The 6,934-nt window shown below is 43.4% G+C and overlaps 1 long non-coding RNA gene across 2 annotated transcripts in view; it reads right to left on the bottom strand.

Moving 5' to 3' along the window:
• Nucleotides 1–1,986: 1,986 nt before the first annotated feature.
• LOC140002022 (uncharacterized) overlaps nucleotides 1,987–6,934 on the bottom strand; it is a 111,404-nt gene continuing 106,456 nt past the window's right edge. The window contains exons 4-5 of one of the 2 annotated variants that reach the window (XR_011807875.1): nucleotides 6,129–6,220; nucleotides 1,987–2,536 (exon numbers count right to left, since the gene is read on the bottom strand). This is a non-coding gene — a long non-coding RNA (uncharacterized lncRNA). The remainder of the gene's footprint in view (nucleotides 2,537–6,128; nucleotides 6,221–6,934) is intronic. The other variant, XR_011807876.1, reaches the window with a different exon arrangement.

Below are 6,934 nucleotides of genomic sequence, written 5' to 3'. Positions count from 1 at the left end.
CTCCCAGAAGACCTCCTAGGGCATGGAAGAGAAATATAACCATGCATCAGCCTGCACTTTGGACCTCCATTGCTCATGTCACATCATTTATGGTTTTTATTATACCTCATGGAGGGGGGATATGAAGTGTGGGTTACCCAAAGCCTCACTGAGGCTGGGAGGAAGCAAAGAGCTTTCGGGGCTCACTTGTCACTCAGGCACCCTAAGCATTTTCAGCTCTGAGAGGTAGGCAGGTGCCAGAGACGTGATCTCTGTGGAGCAAGCAAGGGAGGAAAGGAGCAGATCCCAGTTCTCCTTCCTCCACAGAGCAAATTGGCACTAACACAGGAGCTCCAGAGGTGCCCCCAGACCAGCTCCAGAGATCCACACAGAGGCCACAGAGGAGCTCCCCTACCTGTCCCCAGTTTTGATTCCTCCTTCAGCAGCAGGTCACTGCTCTGTGCCCAGCTCTGCCTTCCCCATAGCTCCCTGACCTACAAACCCTACGATGCAATGAGCTGGCTGCTGTGAAGCCACCGTGAGCCAGAACAAGGTCACATTTGAGATGGGACAACTGCTTACAAATACAGGCCCAGAGCCCGTTGTTCTCAGGCTGCAGCTTCCTTTTTTGACACCTTTCACAACTGTTTTAGCACACAAACTTTGGCACACGTGCAGCTACTGCACTGTTAAGATTGCTCGTTGTGGTATTTTCTCTGTTAGGCTGATTGGAAAATGTTCCCTGCCTTTGCTCCCAGCTCTTCTGGGAGGATTATAAAATCAAAGCAACAGCTTAGCCAAAATCCATAAAAACACAACTTTAAATCCCAAACAAATCTCTCTTGGCATCCCTGACAGATAAATGGCATCTACTGTTAGAGACGAGGCGCAGTGCTGGCGGGATGTGTGCAGGATGAGTGACCTGGAGCGGGGGCAAGGCAGAAACCAACTTTTCACCTTCCTGCCCTTCGGCCTCAGCTGCCTCAAGTGTCAGGGGCTCCCAAGCCAAGGCACATTTTCTCTGTCAGCTTTTGGTCACTTTACAGGTGCATCCCGAGTTGTCTGGTATCACTGGCTGTGCGTGCCAGAGATGTGGTGCAGCACGGGGCTGTTGTGCATGGTGGGCAGCTGGGGCTGCTGCAGGTGGCTGGACTGGAGCTGACCTTCTCCTTGTCACAAGATTTGCAAATCCTCTTGCAAGGGTGGACAGGCAGGGCTGGAGAAGGCTTTCTGCATTACCCTGACACCCTAAACCCCGCAATGTGGAAACAGATGAGCAACAACCAGAGCCAGGACTTCACGCTTCACTGATATGTGTCCGCATCCTCATTTTCCTGCAGCTCGCTCTCCCAGAGCCGCAATTCCCCATCACCACTCTTCCCCCCTCGCTGCAGGAGGGCTCGCTGGAGGATTTATCCCCAGAGCTGTTTCCTGCGGGAGCCTCTCAGCCCTCTCCAAAATCGCCTCCCCGAGGCCCCCACGCTGCTGCCACCTCGTGGAAACCCGTGGCCAGGCCCGGCCCGTGGGCGCCCACGCGTGGGCGGCTGTGGGGGAGCCGCAGGTGGGTGCCCGACCCTTGTCCCCGTCCCCCTTCTGCCGTGGGCATGGTGCTAACACGGGACACCTTAGCACGGTGCCGGTTTGCAGCAAGTGGGGCCTGATGAGCCCACCGCCCATTAATCACTTCAGGATGTCTTAGACGTGGGCAAAAAACTCTGCGGAGAACCCAGGCCCTCTGACACTTCGGCGCAGCATCGGAGCATTTAACAATAACAGTCAACACTGCTGATGCCTGTGAAAATACAGATGTAAGCCAGCTGTCTGTCAGGGTGAAAAATGTGTTTGTCTTTTCGTTTTAACGTGTCATTTCCCTCTTGGACATTTGCTGCGTTGCTGCCAGGATATCACGTGTTTCCAGCACAGACGAACCCAGGAGGATGAACCACGTTCAGATGGAGGGCGGGTGTCATTGTCCTGTCTCTGCAATTTTTCTTGATCTAAAGCTAAGCATAAGATATCTGATTTACTCCCTTCTTTTTGCCCCCAGCACCAAAATCATTTCCAATATTTATTTCTAGCCAAAGTGAATCACAGATTTATTCACAAATGGGTCATAGGAGGGATGAAAGAGACTGTGTACACTTGGGGGGGAGGATCGTCTTGATCATCTTAGATTAAGGCAAGAAAGTCTGAGATTAAGAAGAGGAAGTCTGTATAAAACACCAAAATTTATAGCCATGAAATATACACATGGTGGGATAATGCATGCGACAGGCGTACTAGTGAAAAAGGACGCAGTTTGCTCATGAAAGAGGATAAAGGGGGAAAAGGAGTACTTTCTGACCAGTATGTGGTGCTTGCTCTCAGCTCCAAAATTCAGAGGGAAGCAGAGTTGTTGAGCTTCTGATCACAGAGGAATGGCATTTAGGTGCTCACAGGATAAGGATCTGCTGCGGACAGTCCGCCCAGCAAGTGCAGGTAGGGATGGCATTTTGTGAGCTTCTGGCAGGAGCCTGCAGGAGGTGATGCTCTCTGGGGATCTTCACTCTTCAGCAACCTGTTGAGAAAATAATATACCAAGAGACAAGAGACTTCATCGGCTGCAGTAAATGAAACAGCTCCAGAGCACATTCCTCAGCATTGGCATGCTGCTCTTCACAGCACTGAAATTCCCTGACATGGTTTTGTCCTCAGGTAACTGGCACCATCCCAGAACAACTCCCAAGCACTGCCTGGGGAGAGCAGCAGCCAGTTCCCTTGGGCAGGGCAGGGCCTCCCAGTGCCGGAAGGTGAGTTTAGCTGTCCAGATATGGGGCATTTTCTGCCAGTTGGTCTCAGTTTTAAAGAATAGTTGTGGGTGTGTTTCATGTGTAGTGAAATATAGGCAGAATGTTCAGCAAGCTCTAGGAATGTGCTAATGGCAATTTCTTGACATGTAGGTAAAGAAAAGCCAGCAGGGAGTAGGAGAAAGATTTCTACAGATTTGGAAATAAATGGCTGAAAACACAATGGTAGAAATAGAGATGAGGGTGACAATGAAATGAAACCATATATGATCCACAGGAAAGGAAGAAGAGAACAAGATCAAAACAGTGGCCTTCAGGGAGGCAGATTTCGGAAAATTCAGAGAACAGGTGGGTAAGAACTTATATGAGGACAGTTTACTAAAGAAAGGAGAAAAGGAAAAGTGAATTTATTTTAGGAGATATAAATATTGCAGATAGAAGAGCAAACCATTCCAAAGCAGGAGAAGAAGAAGCCATGGTAATAAAACAACCTGGTTAAAGCATAAGATCTTGCTGACTTCAAACACTGGAATACACACAAGCAGTGGAAACCAGGCTAGACTGCTAAAGATGAAAATAAGCAATGTGACTCTAAAAGACAAAATCAGGAAGGCAAAGGCACAAAATTATAACAAGAAATCATTCTGTAAAAATAAAATAAAATAAGTGCTGAAGGAAAGCTCTTGACAGATGATTTTGAAGGCCAAAACATTTTTTGCTTCAGCTTTCATTGAATATAATGGCTAAAATTGGGTAGAATAAGTACGGTATGACAGACAAAAGGTAAGATGTCCTGCTAGAATAGCGCAAGAAAAAGCTAAAGAGTGCTTAGGTACATTAGATACTTCCATATCAGCCACATTATTCATCTTAAATACCTGGCTAGAATCCTCTCAGACTAATTCTTGTTGCACGTACTCTGCAAAAGCTGGCAGAGTTCAAGTGAGGATCCAGAAGAGGGAGAAGGATAAGCAGCATTCCTGTCTCTAAAAGAGCACAGCTGGAACCATAGATGTGATACATTGGTTTCAATTCCCAGAATAGGGCTGGAACAAATAATAAAAATAATCCACCTCGAAGTTAACAATACAAATAACAGCCCCATGGACACGCTGTATAAATTTGAGTTATTTCCATCTCTGACAACAGATCAGGTCTTTTGAAAAGAAAAGAGCTAGAAAGTGTTTGTATATAGCGATTTTAACAAAGTTTTTGACACTGCCTCATAAAAACAATCCATGGAGACATGATCTAGATGAAATCCTGAGTGAGTGAGTGTAAAAATGGCTGGTGTCGGGCCCACACTTATTTTCATGAATGATCTGGATGTCACATACATGTCACATAAGTTTCATAATATCAACATGGGAGAAGCTGCAGGAGCCATAATTATCTATAAGAACAAACTGGAGAAATGGTCTGCCCAAAAGAGATATGGTGTTGTTCACTGAGGATTCTTGCCTACATGGTACTCTCAGCCAGGAATAACCACCTGGACAAGTAAAGGATAGGGAACAAATGTCTAGGTTCTATGGGAAAGATGTCTGAGGAACAGTAGATCCTTTCTCATGGCAGAAAGGAGTATTATATTTTTTCCTCCAACCTTATTTTCTTCTTCTCTTTCAAAAGCTAAGGATAAACATTTAGAAAGCTATAGGTTTCCATTCCTATTCAGTGGGAAGCAGGGCCTCTTGTTACGGTACTTATGTTTTGTCATTTGTTCTCATGATATTTCCATACATAGCTATCGGATGATTTCTAAATCATGAGAAATGAATTGCACTGAATTAGCTTTGCCAGCAGGGGCTCCATAATTTAACACGGACACTTTGAGGAGCTACTTTTTGTTCAATATTCATCATTGATCTTCTAGAAATTGTGATTTTGTGGCAGTTTTGACAAAGATAATCGAAATAAAGAACTTAAGACACCCCAAAGACCACACAAGCAGTGCAGATAGGTCCAACCAAGAACCAATTATACTGGTGAGGTTAAAAAAGCATCCATAAACTAAGCAAAGCTATTGGAGCAGGTATCAGGGATGCAGCTGTTGAGATCTGAGTTAAAACTGTATCCTTTTTATGTTTCAGTGCAGCTCTACTGTCATCATGGGGAGCACTTTAAGCCATGGGCTTTTCATAACTGGAGAATGATTTAAGCAACGTAGGAGCAGAGACAATCCATCAGCCAGGATGGAGGTGTTGTCTGGAGATCTGTGAGTTAAAAAACAGCCTTCGTTTTTGTTGTCTAACAGACCTGTTCAACAGTGTAAATACAAGTAAATATCTTTGACAAGGACAACTATCTCAAGTCTGTTTCAATTCATTTTAGTTCAAGAAGGAAATAATTCCCCTTGGAATCCAAATCCTCCAGATCGCTTCGGCTCCATGACAACCTGCATGGAGGAAGTTGTGTTGGGGTAGCTGGCCGCTCTGTTTCATTTTTTAGGAGTCAGATGAAATTATCTTGACATTCCTGAAGTGAAAAGTTGCCAGAAGTTTCTTCTCCATGAGACACAGAGATTTTTTCCTTTTGGTGAGAGTGAAATCTTTTCTGACATGCCATAATGTCACGCAAAATGGAAATCTTGAATTTCCAGCCATTCCTGGCTGGTCAAAAGCTGCTTGTGTTATAAAAAGACAAAATAGCTTGAAAGAATTATAGCCACCTCAGGGGTGGAGGACTGGGACACAGACATCGCAGCTCGGAGGTTCACACTTGCTCACTTACTCCCTTTGGCTTTCACTGATGCTCCAGTGCCCTGGTGCCACAATTGTCTTCAAAAATGTTTTTCCAAATGATTTATTCTTAGCTGTACAAGAAAGCTACCGCAAAGGCAGGTGTGGGACTCTAATTTTCTGTAACAGAACAGGGAAAGTTATGTATTTGTTTTCCTGTCCATCTGCTCTGCAGTGTTGATGGGACCTAAAGCAGTGTTTCCACTTAGTTTCTATGGTTTAATAATCATCAAATTCTCACACAGAGTTTGTGTCCTGAGCCAAGTTTCTCCACCAACCAGCCCAAAACATCTTTGCTCCTGAGATGAAATAAGATCAGATTCATTAAGTCCAGCCTGGCCATAAGGAAAGCATATAGATATTTATTTGAAAAGAAAATGCCTAAAATTCCTTAATCCCAGATAATTTACTCCCTGCTAAATATCAGGTGATGCAGAAGCATGCAGTTCATAGCAGTTTTATGAACCAGAGCTTAGGAAAGCTGATTAACGTACAGCAGGCAATGTGATGTGGGCCAGAACACAGGAGAATGATAGGAAAAGAAACCGTGTTGATGATTTCAGGGTCTGCTGATGCTCAGTTAAATGTCTACATGAAATACAGATGAATAAAGTTACCTGCACACCTTTTCAAGCAGAAGTTTTCCCAATTACTTCTTTCCTAAACATAGAGTTCCTTGGATTTTCAATGGTCAAGAATATTTTCAGTGCAACCACACTACAAAAGTAACAAAATAATAAGTATTTATTTGTCACTTTACCTCTCATGTGTTTTTCTTTTAATATTAATCACAGGACAAGTGAGGTGAAAAATCTAATTAAAAGTTTTATATTGTATTCTTTATTTATTTTCCCCAGAAATATATATTTTTTTTATATCCAGATAAGTTCTATTTTGATATTCATATCATTTGTGGACTTTTTTCCTTCATAGCAAATGGTATCTTCACACAGTTCTTTGCTATTTACTCACACATATCTATTTATATATAATATCTATATCATCATCTATATCTATACATTTAGCAGTAGGCCTCAGGGTGTGTGTAAATCTTTTCTATTCTGAAACTGCCAAACTGGAGATCTTTACAGTACCACAATGCCATGGTACTGCCTCAACATGGACCTAGCACTAGGCTAACTGATCACAAATGGAAGCCTAGGGACAGCCTAATTACACACAAAAAAGTTAAAAATACAATATGCCTGATTCTTCTCTGCAAGCTCTGGGAGAAAGACCAGAAGAAATCAACAATGACTGTTTTGATTTAATATCAGTTGGAAGAAAATTTCCTTAATATGAAGTTATCAATACACTGAACAGAGCTATTTTCTGATTTTATAGTTAGTGAGGAGCTTTATTGTCAGCTGCTGATACTTTGTTAAATGAATGCAGCAATTAATGGGGAACAAAGATGTCTTTGAATCTGAT

Source organism: Anas platyrhynchos, chromosome 3, assembly GCF_047663525.1.
Source record: "Anas platyrhynchos isolate ZD024472 breed Pekin duck chromosome 3, IASCAAS_PekinDuck_T2T, whole genome shotgun sequence".
Lineage (NCBI taxonomy): Eukaryota > Metazoa > Chordata > Aves > Anseriformes > Anatidae > Anas > Anas platyrhynchos.
This window is presented reverse-complemented; position numbering and strand designations above follow the sequence as displayed.